The following is a 15,178-nucleotide window of genomic DNA, read 5'->3' on the forward strand; positions in this document are numbered from 1 at the left end:
GTGGATTTCTTCAAGCATAGAAACCTGCCAAAATCATCTGTCAACTTTCCTCAAGCATGGAGAGTATTGTCGGTGGATTTCTTCACGCATAGAAAAACACCAAATTCATATGTCGACTTTCCTCAAGCATGGAAAGTACCATCCGGTAGGTTTCTTCAGGCTTAGAAAGCTACCAAACTCGTCAGTCGGCTTTCCTCAGGCATGGAAAGCATTTCAACAAACGTCATTTGCTGGATTCCTTCAAGCATAGGAAGCTACCAAGCTCATTTGCCACCGATACACTGGTGTTAGATAAGCATTCTATCCCTTTAATCTTTTATCTATAGAACTAACATTTTTCTGCAGGTATCGGCGTATACAGAGTGATTTAGGATCGCCGAACGTCTTAAATCATTCTCCGTCCCTATTGACTACTTTGACTATCAATTTCGAAATAAACGTTTCTACAAACTCAATCAAAGTGGGGGCTTCTGTAGACACCTAAAAATGTCTCCCCAAAACCAAACCCGATGATGAACACCTTTCACCGCCATTATTGGTCAGGTTGAGTATTTAATCTTTTGAGTGCTTAAATCCATGTTCTATCCAATATATTTCATGAACCAATCCAATTTCTAGCTCATTTCCCTAAACCATAACCTATTTTCCACTTTTCGTGTCCACATCGCAAAACCGATAGAAACTGATTTTATGGATATATAATTTTGATCCAATTATTATTTTGTTAGATAGGCCTTGAAATAAGCCTTCAAACCATATATCATAAGCCCAATTCCGATTTAAAACGAAGAAGATACGATGAAAACACTAAACTCGGCCCAAAACCGACACCCTTCTACTAAAACGGTCATATCTTAAAATATAAAAATTATTTTGACCTGATTTCAATTGGTTTAGAAATTAGACTTGATAAGGTTTCTAATTCTATATTATATGCCTTATTTTGAGTTACGGATCGAAAGTTATGATGAAGTTAAAAACAGGTAAAAAACTGGAACTACCGCGCAAACAGCATAACTGCCGCGTCGCGGGAGAGAGTGACGTTGCACGGGGCTTTGTACCGTATCACGGAAGTTTGTACCGTGACACGGTGCTTTTCCGCACCATTTCTCATGCTTATTCCACCGTTACACGGTGTATTTTACCGAGCCGCGGTGGACTTTGCCGTGTCACGGTGAGCATTTCCTTGTCGTGGTATTCTTTGCCGTGTCGCGGTACACGGGATTTTCTCGTGTCTTTTCCGCATAAACCCTTCACGCGTTGTCACTTCCTGCAGGTCAAATATGTCTCGCGTCACACTAATTTCCCCCGTAACACAGTAGAATCTGTCGTGTCGCTGTAGAATCTACCGTGCAGCGATAACCTTTTTTAAGGTTTTTATCCTCTTTTTAGGGTTCCGTATTTCCCGTGTTTTATCCGCGTTATTTTTTCACGCGCAAACCCCCCGCATCACACAAGTTTCCCCTGTGTCACGGTAGGGTTTTTATCCATTTTTTAGGGTTCCGTGTGTTCCCTACTCATTTTCCCTATAAATACCCCCCTCCTCTCTATAGTTCGGGGCACCAATAATCATTCTCTCTCACCTTACACCAAAAATCATTCTCTTCTCCCTCTTTAACCTAATTTCTAGCCTCCTTATTCTTCCATAATAATTCCCCTAAGCGCTCCAAGGAGTCCATACTTAACTCGAGGTTCCGTCCTTAAACCAAGGCGTGAAAGGTACAAATAATTGAGGGTTTGGACCTAAACAACTCTACTTTTTAATGTAATTTAATTTCAATTTGATTAATATTTTTATTGAAGTTACTAACAATTTATTCATAATGTAGAAATTCAAGGAAACGCGGAAAGTGAGTAATTAATCACTTAATTACTCTTATTATTATTCTTATTGCTAGTATCATGATTAGGATTATTATTTGATTTGACTAACATTATTATTGTTGAATTGCTTCCAATATTGATGTTATTCTATTATATTTATTGATCACCATATTGCATGTTCAAAAGGGAATATGTAATTGAAAATCACGCCTAATAAGATAATTTTGGACAACCGGTTTAGGTTCCTTTAATCTTGTTATTTAATTCAAGTGATCATTAATATTTTAGAATAATGTGTGTAGGGAATAATTCAAGCATTAACCCCCTAGCTTGAACCCCACTGTGATCATACACTAAAGTACGGTGGCGTCCAAAAGGGAAGAAGATAGAGCAAAAGAGTCGCCAACAAGTTTTAGGAACTTTTAAACCGTTCACAGGGTGAAGGTTACACCCCTTAACGATCCAAGAAGTCGTCAACTCCATAAGTTCTTGAACCAAATAAGGGTTCGGGGATGAAGGTACAAATACAACCTAAAAGAGATTGAACCTGCCCTAATAATAGGCCTCTACTTTATTCAGATCGTATTCATGTGCGCTTTCTGACTAACATGCAATCAATAGGATTAACCCTAAACCTGTTTATCTATGTTGGTTGAATTTAATGCACAAATATGCTATTATTGGCGATCACTTGAATTATAATCAAATTAACCCTAAAAAAGATTATTAATTATCTTATTAAGCGTGATTACAAGTACAAATTCCATTTAAGCATGCATAAAAGGTGTGATCAAGCAACAAAAATAAATAATCAAGCAACATAATAATAAAAATAAAACTATAGTCATTGTTTAGGGTAATTTTACCCCGCCACGTGGTCCAATCAGAGGATGACACGTGTCAGTCTCAGAATGGCCCAGAGTGGACCAATCCCTGCTTGACACGTGTCACTCCAGAAATTAAGGGAAAAGGCGGCCTTCAGGCCCAAATCCCGAGAACGCCGCAAAACGGCGCAGCCCACCAATGATTAGGGTTCAGGGACCTAATCAGGGGCACAATTCCCAAAGACCCTATAAATAGGGAGATGTCCCTCATTTTGAGGGCACGTTTTACCATTTATTACACTTGCATTCTCTTACATCAGAGAAACACCTGAGCTTGGAATCCGAGCAGATACCCACCTAAATTTCCGTCCTCTTTAGTCCTTTTCAAGTTACTAACTTGACCGTCGGAGGCGGAGCTCCAACCACCCGGAGTCTCCGTTATTTTGCAGGTACAGCTCGGCCGGATCAGACTTCGTGCTGTAACTCTCCCGAGGGACAAAAACACCCAAAACATTTGGCGCCGTCTGTGGGAAGAGTACCTCGAAGATGGTTCAAGAGTCTGTACCCCTTAACCGTCTGGGCGAAGCCCCAGAAGTCTTTACAGACCATGAGGATGAAGATCCTCAGGTCGAAACCTTTACAGCCGAAGACGGCTCTCTCAGAACCAAGCGCATCCGGCCCAGAGACACTCTGGAGCGGGGTGCCTCCCAGGCGGGTACTAACCGACCCTCTGGGCAGCCGGAAGGGGAAACCCAAACGGCCGTTGGATCAGCACCTGTCACCCGAGACGAACTCATGAGATTCATGACTAGTTTCAAGGGTGAAATTAAAGAGCTGATCACCCAAAGCCGGGCTGGCCCAAGTAAAGGTCAGTCGGCCAAGAAGACTCCTTAGGAGAAGGGGAAGTAAGTCAGAGACCGGCAGCCCACTCCTCATCCAAAGGAGAAGGCAGCCGGGACCATTGATTGGTCAAAGATTCTCCTTCCCAAGAGGAACAACAACACCCGCCGGACTCAGCAGCCGGTTGGAAGTAAAAAAATCAATTCCTGATGCCCGGGAAATAATTAACCGGAAGAGGAATCAGCAGCTGTCTGAGTCGGCCTCAACGTCGAACTTTCCAGACAGCTTCAACAACTCTACTGTAGGGAACTCTCTCTCTCTCTGCATGGGAGCCAGACAGGAGGTAATACCGTCCATTCTGGCCCTCAGATGATTGGAACTGTACCGTATGTGCCTACTCAGGCTTACGGACAGTATCCCCCTCACTTCATGCAGCCGGCTCTCTTTGGAGGACAGGCGGCATATCAAAATGTCCAGCCGTTGGACTGGCAGCTCCGCCTGCTGCGCCTGGGTGAACAGCCTTTTGCGTTCACCCGGGAGATAACCGAGGTGGCTCAGCCAGCCAAGGTTAAGAATGTGTTGGTTGGTACCTATGATGGTACCCCCAATCCGGAAGACCACCTCATGGCTTACACCAACCTCATGTATCTACAGGGGTTAGATGATGCCACTTGGTGTCGGTGCTTCTCGGCTACATTGAAGGGCATTGCCCAACAATGGTTTGGCAATTTGCCAGCCGGGTCCATTGATAGCTTCAGGAAGCTCGCCTTCTTGTTTGCTTCCAACTTCTCAATGAACATCCCTGCTAAGAAAACAAGCCCTGATTTGAGCACTGTTAGGCAGGGAGAGAGAGAAGGGATGCGCTCATATGTCAGGCGGTTCAATCTGATAAGAATTCAGATTCAAGGGCTTTCTGACGAGGTAGCTTTTACAGACTTTTTCAAGGGTCTGAGAGACGAGTCGACCTATAAGTTCGACCTAGTCAGAAAAGGGGCTTTCACCTTACAGGCGGCCCTGAGGGAGGCGGAAAGCTACATCCAAGCTACCGTTCTCTGCTCGCCTGGAAGCCATTCGGACTCCAAGAAGTCCGACAAACAGAAAGACAGCCGGTCAGCTCAGCCGGCCAAAAACAAAGAAGAGAGCAAGAAAAGAAAAGAAGTTTGGGCGGTTACTGACTCTGACGAGCCGTCCCAGAAGAAAAAGAAAGAATTTAAACCGTACGTTCCCAAGTACGAGTTTAATAAAGACTGCAACTCCATCCTCATGGAAGTAAAGGACCGACTGTCCATTGAAAAGCCGAATCCAATGAAGAGTTCTGTCCAGTCACGGAACAAAAATAAATTCTGTCAATTCCATGAGGAGGTTGGCCATGACACCAACGACTGCTTTAGTCTTCAGCGGACGTTGGACCGTCTGGCTGACAAAGGGTTGTTGAAGTCCTACATTTCTAAGTCCCCAGCCGGGGCAAAAAAAAAAAACAAGGGTCAATCCTCCAAGACTACCCCCCAGCCTGCTAGTAGTTCGGATACCGACAAGGAGCCGGTCTACACTATAGCAGGCGGGTTCTCATGTGGTGGCCCTACCATCCGGGGCACCAAGAGCCATCTTCGAAAGATGGACAAAGATGATGATGAGCAGGCGTCTGCCAGCTCCTCCTTCCCAGACGTCTTGATCACTGAGAAGGATAGGGGCAGCGTCTGCCGTTCGCATGACGACCCGGTGGTCATTGAATGTAAGGTGGCCAACTAGTAAGTTGGACGGATCCTTATTGACACCGGAAGCTCCTCAGACATCATCAGCCTCCGGTGCCTGCAAAAGCTGAAATACAATGTCAGCAGCATGCATCCGGTCACCCACCCCTTGGTCGGTTTTGGGGGTGGGATGGTCTACCCAGCCGGTAGAATTGACTTACCCATTCGGCTGGGGGAAAAAGGCCAGGGACGACACATTGTCGACAGATTCTTGGTCGTTGAGGAGTTGACCGCCTACAACATTATCCTTGGCCGGCCAACTCTCAACGAAGCCAAGGCAGTAATCATCCCGTCTCTCATGCTCATCAAGTATGAGAGGGATGACGGCTCTGTTGGTTCCCTGAATGGGGATCAGAAGACGGCCCGAGAGTGCTATCTCTCAGCCGTCCAAGATACCGTGGCCCCAGGCGGTCAGGAACCAATAGACCTTGACAATGTCAAGGATGCCGACCCAGCACCTGCCCCACCAGCAGCCGGGAAGAAAAGAAAGGCACTTCTGCTGGTGGAGGTGAAGAAAGAGAAAAAATAGCAATCACTGACTGGTGAACGGTTAGATGAGCTCCGTCCCCAACCGGCGGGTGAAAGCATTGATCTCGTTCTGGATGAGAGCCGTCCGGAACGTACTGTAAAGGTTGGGACGGTTGCTCATGCTACTTTGGGTGCAGACTTGCACCTTCTACTGAAGGAATTCAAAGACATTTTTACCTTTGAAGTGGAAGAGATGCCAGGCGTCAGCCCGGATCTCGCTGTCCACAAACTCGTCGTAGACCCCAAAAAGAAGCCCATCCGGCAGAAGAAAAGAAACCACGGCGAGGAAAGAAGTCAGGCGGCAGCTGCCGAAGTCAAAAAGCTGCTAGACGCCAGGTTCATTCGGCCTTGTAATTTCCCCGACTGGGTGGCCAATGTGGTCCTTGTTAAGAAACCGAATGGGACCTGGCGCATGTCTGTTGATTACACAGACCTCAACAAGGCGTGTCCAAAGGACAGTTACCCGCTTCCAAAGATCGATGTCTGGTCGACTCTACAGCCAGTCACGCCTTGATGAGCTTTATGGATGCCTACTCCGGCTTCCATCAGATACCCCTGTGGAAAAAGGATCAAGAGAAGACGGCCTTCGTCACTGATCAGGGGTTATTCTGTTACACTGTGATGCCGTTTGGCTTGAAAAATGCGCCTGCCACTTTCCAACGGATGATTAATGTGGTCTTCATTAATCAAATTGGGAGGAATGTGGAGGCGTACATTGATGACATGATAGTCAAATCCAAGCTACAGGCGGATCACCTTGCTGATCTCCGAGAAACCTTCACCACACTCAGGCGGCATAAGGTTATGTTAAATCCAAAGAAATGCGTCTTTGGTGTTGAGTCTGGGAAGTTTCTCAGTCACCCCGTTCTCTCAAGGAAGTTCAGAGACTTACCGGTTGTCTGGCCGCCTTGGGGAGGTTCCTAAGCCGGTCAGGCGACAAATGCCTCTACTTCTTCCAAGCAATCAGGAAGAAGACCAGATTTGAATGGGGGGATGATGCTGAGGCGGCGTTCTAGAGGTTGAAAGAGCATTTACATTCTCTACCTAGGTTGGTCAGTCCTTTGCCTAGGGAGACGTTGTACATGTACTTAGCCGTCTCAGATCATGCCCTCAGTGCCGTTCTCCTTGCTGAGCGAGACGGCATGCAGCTCCCGGTTTACTTCATTAGCCATGTTCTTAAAATGCTGAACTCCGGTACCCCATGGTTGAAAAATTTGGCCTTGCTTTGTATATGGCATTCAAAAAATTGAAGCCTTACTTTTTGGCACATCCGGTGGTGATTTACACTGACCAGCCACTCATGCGGCCAATGTCTACCTTGGATTCATCCGGGAGAATGTTGAAATGGGCTATTGAAATGCAAAGCCTTGAAATCACTTACGAACCAAGAAAGGCAGTGAAGGGTCAGGCGTTTGTCGACTACATTGTTGAAATGACCCGTCCGGTGGCTCCGGATAATCTTGATCAGGTTTGGAAAGTGTACGTAGACGGGAGCTCTACAAAGAACGGTTGTGGTGCAAGCGTAATCTACGAGTCTCCTGAAGGGGACAGATTTGAGTATGCACTACGCTTCAAGTTTCAGGCCTCTAACAATGAGGCGGAATATGAAGCCCTGCTAGCCGGCATTCGCATGTGTAAGGCGGCAGGGGCCATGAAAATTGACGCCTACTCTGATTCCCAATTGGTTGTTAGCTAGTATGAGGGAAGGTATGAGGCTACCCATCCGGCTATGATCAAATATCTTCAGGCAGTCAAAGAAGAGGTCGGGTCACTTGAGGAATTCCAACTGAATCAAGTGCCTAGGTCCGAAAACAACCAGGCGGATGCATTGTCAAAATTGGTGTCTTCCGCCTGCCATGATACGCCTCGGTTTGTCTTTTGGGAAGTTCTTGAACAGAGAAGCATCTATGAAGATCCCATTGGAGTTCTGGACCAAAGCTCTATCTGGATGGATGGCATCCGGGCTTATCTTTCAGACGGCACACTTCCTGATTCGCCACAGGAAGCAGCCGTCCTGAAGAAGCGAGCTGCAAGCTTCGAGTTGAAAAATGGAGAACTCTTCAAGGCGGGGTTTCTTAAGCCCCTGTTGAAGTGTGTCACCCCTGAAAAGGGGAAGGAGGTTCTCGAAGACTTGCACTCGGGATTCTGCGCCTCCCACATAGGCGGCAGGTCCCTAGCCGTCAGAGCCAGACGACATTACTTTTGGCCCACTCTTGAGGCAGACGCCAAGGAGTTGGTGAAGAAATGTGACAAGTGCCAAAAGTTTGGCAAACTTATTCACCGTCCGGCTACTGATCTGACAGCCATCCACAGCCCAATCCCGTTTGCAAAATGGGGCATGGACATTTTAGGTCCTTACACGCCAGCACCAGGCGGAAAGCGCTACATCTTGGTGGCTGTGGATTATTTCACCAAGTGGGTGGAGGCTGAGGCGGTTAAAAACATCAAGACCTCAGACGTAATTTCCTTCATTTGGAAGACCATTATCACCCGGTATGGGGTACCTATGTCTATGGTGTTTGATAATGGTCCTCAGTTTGAGATGCCTCAGCTAAAAACTTGGTTGGGAGATCAGGGGACCTCAAGCTATTTTGCATCTGTTGGCCGGCCCCAAGCAAACAGCCAAGTTGAAGCCTTCAACAAACTCATCTCAGACGGCATTAAGAAGATAATAGAAAGAGCCGGTGGCTTATGGGCAGAAGAGTTAATCCATGTCCTATGGGCCATCTGGACAACAGCGAAAGGGGCAACCGGTGAAACCCCATTTCTCATGGTTTATGGTGCTGAAGCCGTCTTGCCCATCGAACATTACGAGCCGACTCTCAGAGTCATGCTATATGATGAAGAGGCAAATCGGGAAGCAATGCGCCTGGCATTGGATTCACTCCCAGAACGCAGGGGCAATGCCGCCTTGCGTCATGAGATTTACCGTCTGAGAATGACTAGAGCCTACAACAAGAAAGTACACAAGCGTCCTTTGAAAGTTGACGACTTAGTGTTACGAAAAATGGAGGCAACCGGTAGGGCAAATGAGTTGGGAAAGCTAACTCCAAATTAGGAAGGCCCCTACCGGATCTATGAGGAAGTGAGAGACGGCACCTACCGCCTGGAAACTCCATACGGCAGGCGCCTGCCTAGAACTTGGAATGTAGACATTTTGAAAAAGTACTACTTCTGAGAATGTAAGTTTTTTGTAAACAGTCAGCCAATTAATAAAGATTCAGGCTTTGTTTGCAAAATTGTTTTGTTGCTTTTTGGTTATCCGCCTGGGTAATACTCAGTCGGATTCTTCACTTACCTAACTAAGTTTGATACTTAGTAAAGGCTACATTTTTGTTTATTTACTTAAGTTTAAAACGTGGTATGATTTAATAAATGCCCGTCCGTCTGGGTAATACCCAGACAGGCTTTTTGGTTTAACCGACTAAGTTCGACACTTAGTGTGAATTAATTGATTAAAAGTTAAGCCCAAAAACGCTTGGCAGCTATACAACCGGTCCTAAACAAGACCAAAGGCTAAAATGGCCGGATGGTTGCTCATTTTATAAAATCGTCTGTTCCAACATGGACAAAGGCGTCCGGCGACACCCCTCCGGGTGCAATCGTCGCAGAGAAAAGATTATTTGTTGGTTCTATGTACCCATGCAGACGGCAAAAATTGAACGATCAAATTGGTCAAATCATAGCCGTCTGACCAAAATGACCTATGAAGAACGATAAATTTTCCAGATACCGGATGCCCAGAGGCATCGGTCGGTCTCCGGCTGAAATTCTCACTTAGGTTATTTATGCCAAAATTACACTTCCCACCCCAATTGGGGCAAAAGAGTTGTTCAATGGCTATGAAATCTCTACCAAGACGGACAAACGTCGTCTGGGTAGTGACTGGAACGCCTGTTGGTGTACGGCTGTGCACTTGGTTTGGGGCAATCATTACTGTGATTGATTGACTTACAAACATATCATGCTCTTTGCAGCATCAGACGTTTTCAAGTCAATCAACCAACTCCACTTGAAACCAATCACACAGCCGTCCAGGGGCAAGGACAGCCAGACTATTGATTAGTTAGATCGCCGCATGCTTTTGATAAGTTAGGCAAAGATGAAAAATTAAAATTTGCAAAAAATAAAATTCAGGGGCAAAATGATCAAAACCGACTTAGCCGGTGCATTCCATAAAGTCCACCCAACCAAACGGTTGTAGTGGATTAAAATGTTAACCGGACCCCGTCCGGGAGAAGGAAATTGTTGATTAACACGGCTCCACGACCGGTAAATACAACGATACTCGGCACGCAGGCCGGAAAAACAAGTTTTGGCATACTGCCGCAAAACTAAAGAAAAAATAAAAAAGAGCGGTTGGCATACTGCCGCTGAAAAATCACTTCTGGCCTGCAGGCGGCTCCTCCTGGTCCTCCTCCTCATCATCTGAGGGTATCTCCTGTGCTTCACCAGGACCAGGTAGCTGAGGCACGGACGGCTCGTTGTTGGAGTTGACCCAGGCTTCGAAAGAGGCAGACACTGGCTAACCTTGCTCTCTCAAGTACACCACGTACTCGGCATAGCTGTGCGCCAGTGGCCAGACGCTGTAATCCGCGTCTGGGTACAAGGCAGCCCAGGCGATCTTCATACGGGCGTCACTGTCAGCGTCACTCTCAGCAACAAGGCGGTTTTGCTCCGCCTCCAGGGTTGCTGCAAAGTTTGTCTGAGCCTGAGCAGCCTCCTTCTCCAGCCTCTCAACCTTGGTCTTCAGTTTGGTGTTCTCTTCGGAAACACCTTGAAGTGTGCCAAGGTCCGCCTGGGCCTTCTTGAGCGCCTCATCAGCCTTTTTGGCACTCTCATCCGCCTTCTTCTGGGCCTCCTCCGCCTCCTTCCGGGCCGTCTCAGCATCAGTCGCCCGCTGTTTGGCCGTCTCCAGATCTGACTCCAGTTGCTGGATTCTAGACGCCTGTGTCATAATTATTGCTTTAGTTTCAAGTTCATTTACGATAGTCGAGTGTAAAGCAATATTATCAGCGTCTATGGCGGACTTCTTGGCCCTTTTTACCTCTTCCCGTTTGCGGGAATAAGGACGTTTGAGCCCGTCCACCCGCAGCATGGCCTGCAAAAAAGCTTATAAGTATTGCAGGCGGGATAAAACACTTGGAAAAAATAAAATTGAATTGACAAGTTTCTACCTCAGCCAGAAGGGATAGAATGCGTTCAAGATTGAACGTCTCTATCCCAGGGATACTGTCTTTATCCCTCTTCCGGACGGCTTCCAGCATGGCCTTGGCATGCTTCTGGACGTCTGGCCAGCGGGGAGATTGATCTGCACCACAATCAATACGTGATGAGTGCGAAACTAAGGCAGCACCTATTTGTTGCCGACCGTCTGAAGATGACGTCTGTTGAGAGTGGGATTTCATTCGCAAAGGCCACCCCAGCTCAAGCGGGGATTCAAAAGGGTTCTTACCTTCAGAGCCAACCAAGCGGGAACCGCTTGCAGGCGTGGAGAACCCCCCGGTCGCTGTTACGGGGTTAACGAGGCTGAGGCCCAGGCTGCCGCCTACCTTCTCGTTTTGCCCCGCTATCCGCATCTTCTGATGCCCGGCTGAGGCGCCAGGAGTTGACGCGGAGGTGGATTTTTTTATTTTGTTGAGAACGGCGGGGGTCTCCTCCCTAGCCCGTTTGAGTTGTTTCTCAAACGTCTTTCCAACCTCTCCTCCCTGCGAAAATAACCAAAGTTAAAGATAGCATCCGGGCAAAATAGTTTTTAAGATCAATTTAAGAAAGGGTCAGGCGTTTATTACCTTGGCTTTGACCTCAGCCGCAGCTTTCTCCGCAAGCTCTTTGCGGATGACTGCATAGGATCGCTTGGGAGTCTTCTCCGTCTGCAACATTTTTAATGTTTCTTCTGCAAAAAGAGAAATTGGTCAATATCATAAATCAATTCTAATAGAAAGATATTACAGGCGGATATAAACTCAGGCGCATACGATTGGTAAACATGTGTCCTAGCCCGCAGGCGGCTAGGAAACACTCGTCCCTGAACTAGGCGCTCTTGGGGATCCAGTTCTTGGGGACTTTTATTGTTTCCCCGGTTGACAAAGTTGCGTCTATGAGGCCGAAAAAGTCTGCCTCAATGATCTTGTCAAAATCTTCCTCTGGGATCCGGGGAAGAGCGCACTTCCGGCCCAACAAGTCGGGCTTCTTATTGTACAGACGGAATTCATAATTCTCCCGTCTGGTTGGAGCTGACATCAGGTAGAACCTGTGCTTCCAGCCGTCGAATTTCGAGACCTTGTCCAAGGTCATCATATATTGGGGTTGCGTGGTTAGAGTGTACCACGCCCTCCAGCCGCCTGGGCTTCTGCTAAGATAATGCATACTAGCAAAAGCCTCCTAGCCGGGGTTAAGCCCCTGGAACTCGCAGGCGGCAACACACCCCAGAATGTTTGTCCAAGAGTTAGGGGTAAGTTGCCAGACTCCAAGGCCGTAGCCTCTTAAAATTGTCTTCACCGCCTGGTGAAGGGGGAAGCGAAGGCCAGCCTTGAACGCCGCCTCATAACAGCCGAAATAGCTGTTGGCGTTCTGTTGATCGTCCCCCCAGGCGATGGTGCCATTCTCAGGCGGCACCCGGATCCTATACCCGTCTCCTAGCGGGTGCATTTTCGTAAAATTCTTTAAGTTTTCCTCCATTTGGATCCGGTCCTTGGAGGAGAGGTGGATGTTGAAGGGATCGTCCTTCTCGTTCCATTTTATCCTTTCCTCTTCCTCGCTATCCTGAAGCGGGGGTAAGTCATCACTGCTCTCAGAGGTAGAGGCGGAGCTGTCGCTCTCCGTCTCTTCCTCATTTTTGGTCAAGGGGGCAGAGGCGGCCTCATCGCCGCCTTGGTCACATTCTTCCAAGAAGGAATCAGCGGGAGTTGAGAGGGCACGCGGAGGGGATCTCTCCAGAGCCGTCTGGTCTCCCTGACTAGACGGTTCTTCGCTTTTGTAATTTGGATCAGTTGCCGTCTGCATTGTCCGAGCCATGGTGTCCTGCACAGACACATAACTGGTCGGAATCTAAGGCAAAGGGTGGTTCCAACACCCCGAGACGACACTCCCAGTCCTAGACTCAGCCGTCCCTGGTGACCGGCTGGACTCTAACCTAGGCTGTGCCGTGTGTGTTGGTGATGCATCCATTTATTGCAAGAAATATGTACAAGCGGTGAAAAAAGAAAAAGAGCTGAGAGAGACAGAGACGGTACCTTTGGATGTGATATCTGAAGGTAGGCGGGTCCGGCTGGGTTGATGGAGAACAAACTTTCTTACTCGGTCTGACTCAAACGGATAAAAGGATTTTCCTCAAACTAAGAATACTTCAAATTTGCATATATACCCAATTAAACCTTTGCATTCAATAGCTCCTCAATCGTAATATAATCAACATCATTAATAATAATAATAATAATCATAATCATGATCATAATCATGTTAAAGCATAAGTTTTCTCTCTAGAAAATTTTTGTAAACGTACAAAATTATGAGGGTAAAACGGCTATATATAGAGGGTAAATATGGGGGCATTTCCGTAATTTACTCGAAAGGTGAACGGTTAATTCTTTATGGTAAAATTACCGCCAACCGGAGCGTGACATGTGTCACACACTACTACAAAAAAGGGTTTATAAAACGGTTATAATTGGCTTTATAGAACGCCTCAAGACCGTTCTTCTACTAAGCGATGTGTAAAGTTTATAGAACGGTTGATGTAGGCGTTTTATATACTTAGCTATAGAGAACGGTCATAAGACACAACCGTTCTATATTCCCTAACTATAATCAGAAAATAAAGAAGGAATAAAGAACAGTTAATTCTCTTGACAGTTCTATATTACAATACTATAGAGAACGGTCAAGTCAGATAACCGTTCTCTAATCCTTCTTTTTTTTAAAAAAAATAATAATAAAATTGTGTATACATTATCTTCTAATGTATACAAATACTGTATTTAATTTTTTTGCTGTATTAATTAAGGAAAATACTAATAATGAAATACAGTAATATTGATTTTGAACTTTAAAATTTAAAAATGAGTATAAAAAAATTAAACCAATATTTACAATAAATTTAGAATGAAACTCACGAAAAAAATTAACAGAGGAATTGTACAAAAAACATAACAAGCGGAATAAATTCAACAAAAAAATTATTCTTCGTTCAATTGTCAAATGTCTTCTCCTCTTCTCTTTGCGATTGCTTTGATAGTTGTAAATCTACAAAACAAAATTGTTACTCATATTTTACTAAAAATAATTCGAACATTAAAAAAAACTACCAAAAATTCTATGTTCTGAAATCTGAAAGAAAAAAAATACAATTATAAATGAACAAATTATATGGCATCAAAAAAAAATTACCTTAGTCATATGATACGAAGTAAATATAGATCCATATCATCAATGGGTATTCAAATCAAAGTCCTTGTAATCCCAATTCATAAGTTGAACAAGATCTCGCTTGAAGCATCTAAGATTCAATATGTAACACAAATTCAAAACGGTTTCAATCAGAACATAAAAATAAAGATCTAAACAAAAGTCCCAATAAACATACACATCCACAAAATCAATTCCAAAATAGGACCCAATTAATCGAAAATCCAAACGAAAAAACACAGACAAAGAGCAAAACGAATACCTCGACTACATCGAAAGAGCAAAAAGGGGGAAAACAAGAACAAAAAATTAAGGGAAAGAAACTGATGATCAGAGGTGTTAATAATCTATTAATCGGCGATATTACAACAAAAAATTAAAATACTCTATAAGCCAGATAGTATTATTGAATTTATACAAAAAAAAAAAAAAAAAAAAAATGCCGAAGAAGTGAGATCTTGAACCTACAGATGAATAACTAAACAATTTTAACACTTAAAGCTGATAGGTCATATATTCACATGGAACATATTTTCCCTACCTTAATTAACCATCAATCGTGAAGATTCTCTTGAACCACATGGATATATTTTCATGATTGTGAAGATTGTCTTGAACAAACAACCAGAGATACATAAAAAAAAGTAGAAGCGGCAATATCAATAGAAAGCAAGAGAAAGAGTTAGGTTTTTTAGACTATAATTAGGGATTAAATAAGAGGAATGAAAGCACTTTAAACATACTACTCCGTGGTATAAAAAAGGCTTTTAACAAGTGGGTATCATACTATACAAAACGGTCATAAGTAACACCGTTTTCTATCTTAATAATGTTATTAATATACTTATCATTTATTTGGGTAAAAAAGATAAAGAACGATTAAGCTAGTGAACCGGTCTATATTCTATCACATATAAAACGGTTGTAATAGAAAACCGTTCTATTTTGTTCTGGAGAATGCTTTTCTTAGTCAACCGTTCTGTATATTGCGTTTCTTATTCCACT

General features: G+C 44.9%; 1 long non-coding RNA gene across 1 annotated transcript; it reads right to left on the reverse strand.

Annotated features, from left to right (window-relative positions):
• Positions 1-13,757: 13,757 nt before the first annotated feature.
• LOC145634873 (uncharacterized) lies at positions 13,758-14,882 on the reverse strand. Its single transcript, XR_014113662.1, has 3 exons — positions 14,715-14,882; positions 14,156-14,264; positions 13,758-14,011 (listed from the first exon to the last, which is right to left on the reverse strand). It is a non-coding gene; the product is annotated as an uncharacterized LOC145634873 (long non-coding RNA).
• Positions 14,883-15,178: the final 296 nt, after the last annotated feature.

Source organism: Chenopodium album, chromosome 6 (assembly GCF_948465745.1).
Source record: "Chenopodium album chromosome 6, dcCheAlbu1.1, whole genome shotgun sequence".
Lineage (NCBI taxonomy): Eukaryota > Viridiplantae > Streptophyta > Magnoliopsida > Caryophyllales > Amaranthaceae > Chenopodium > Chenopodium album.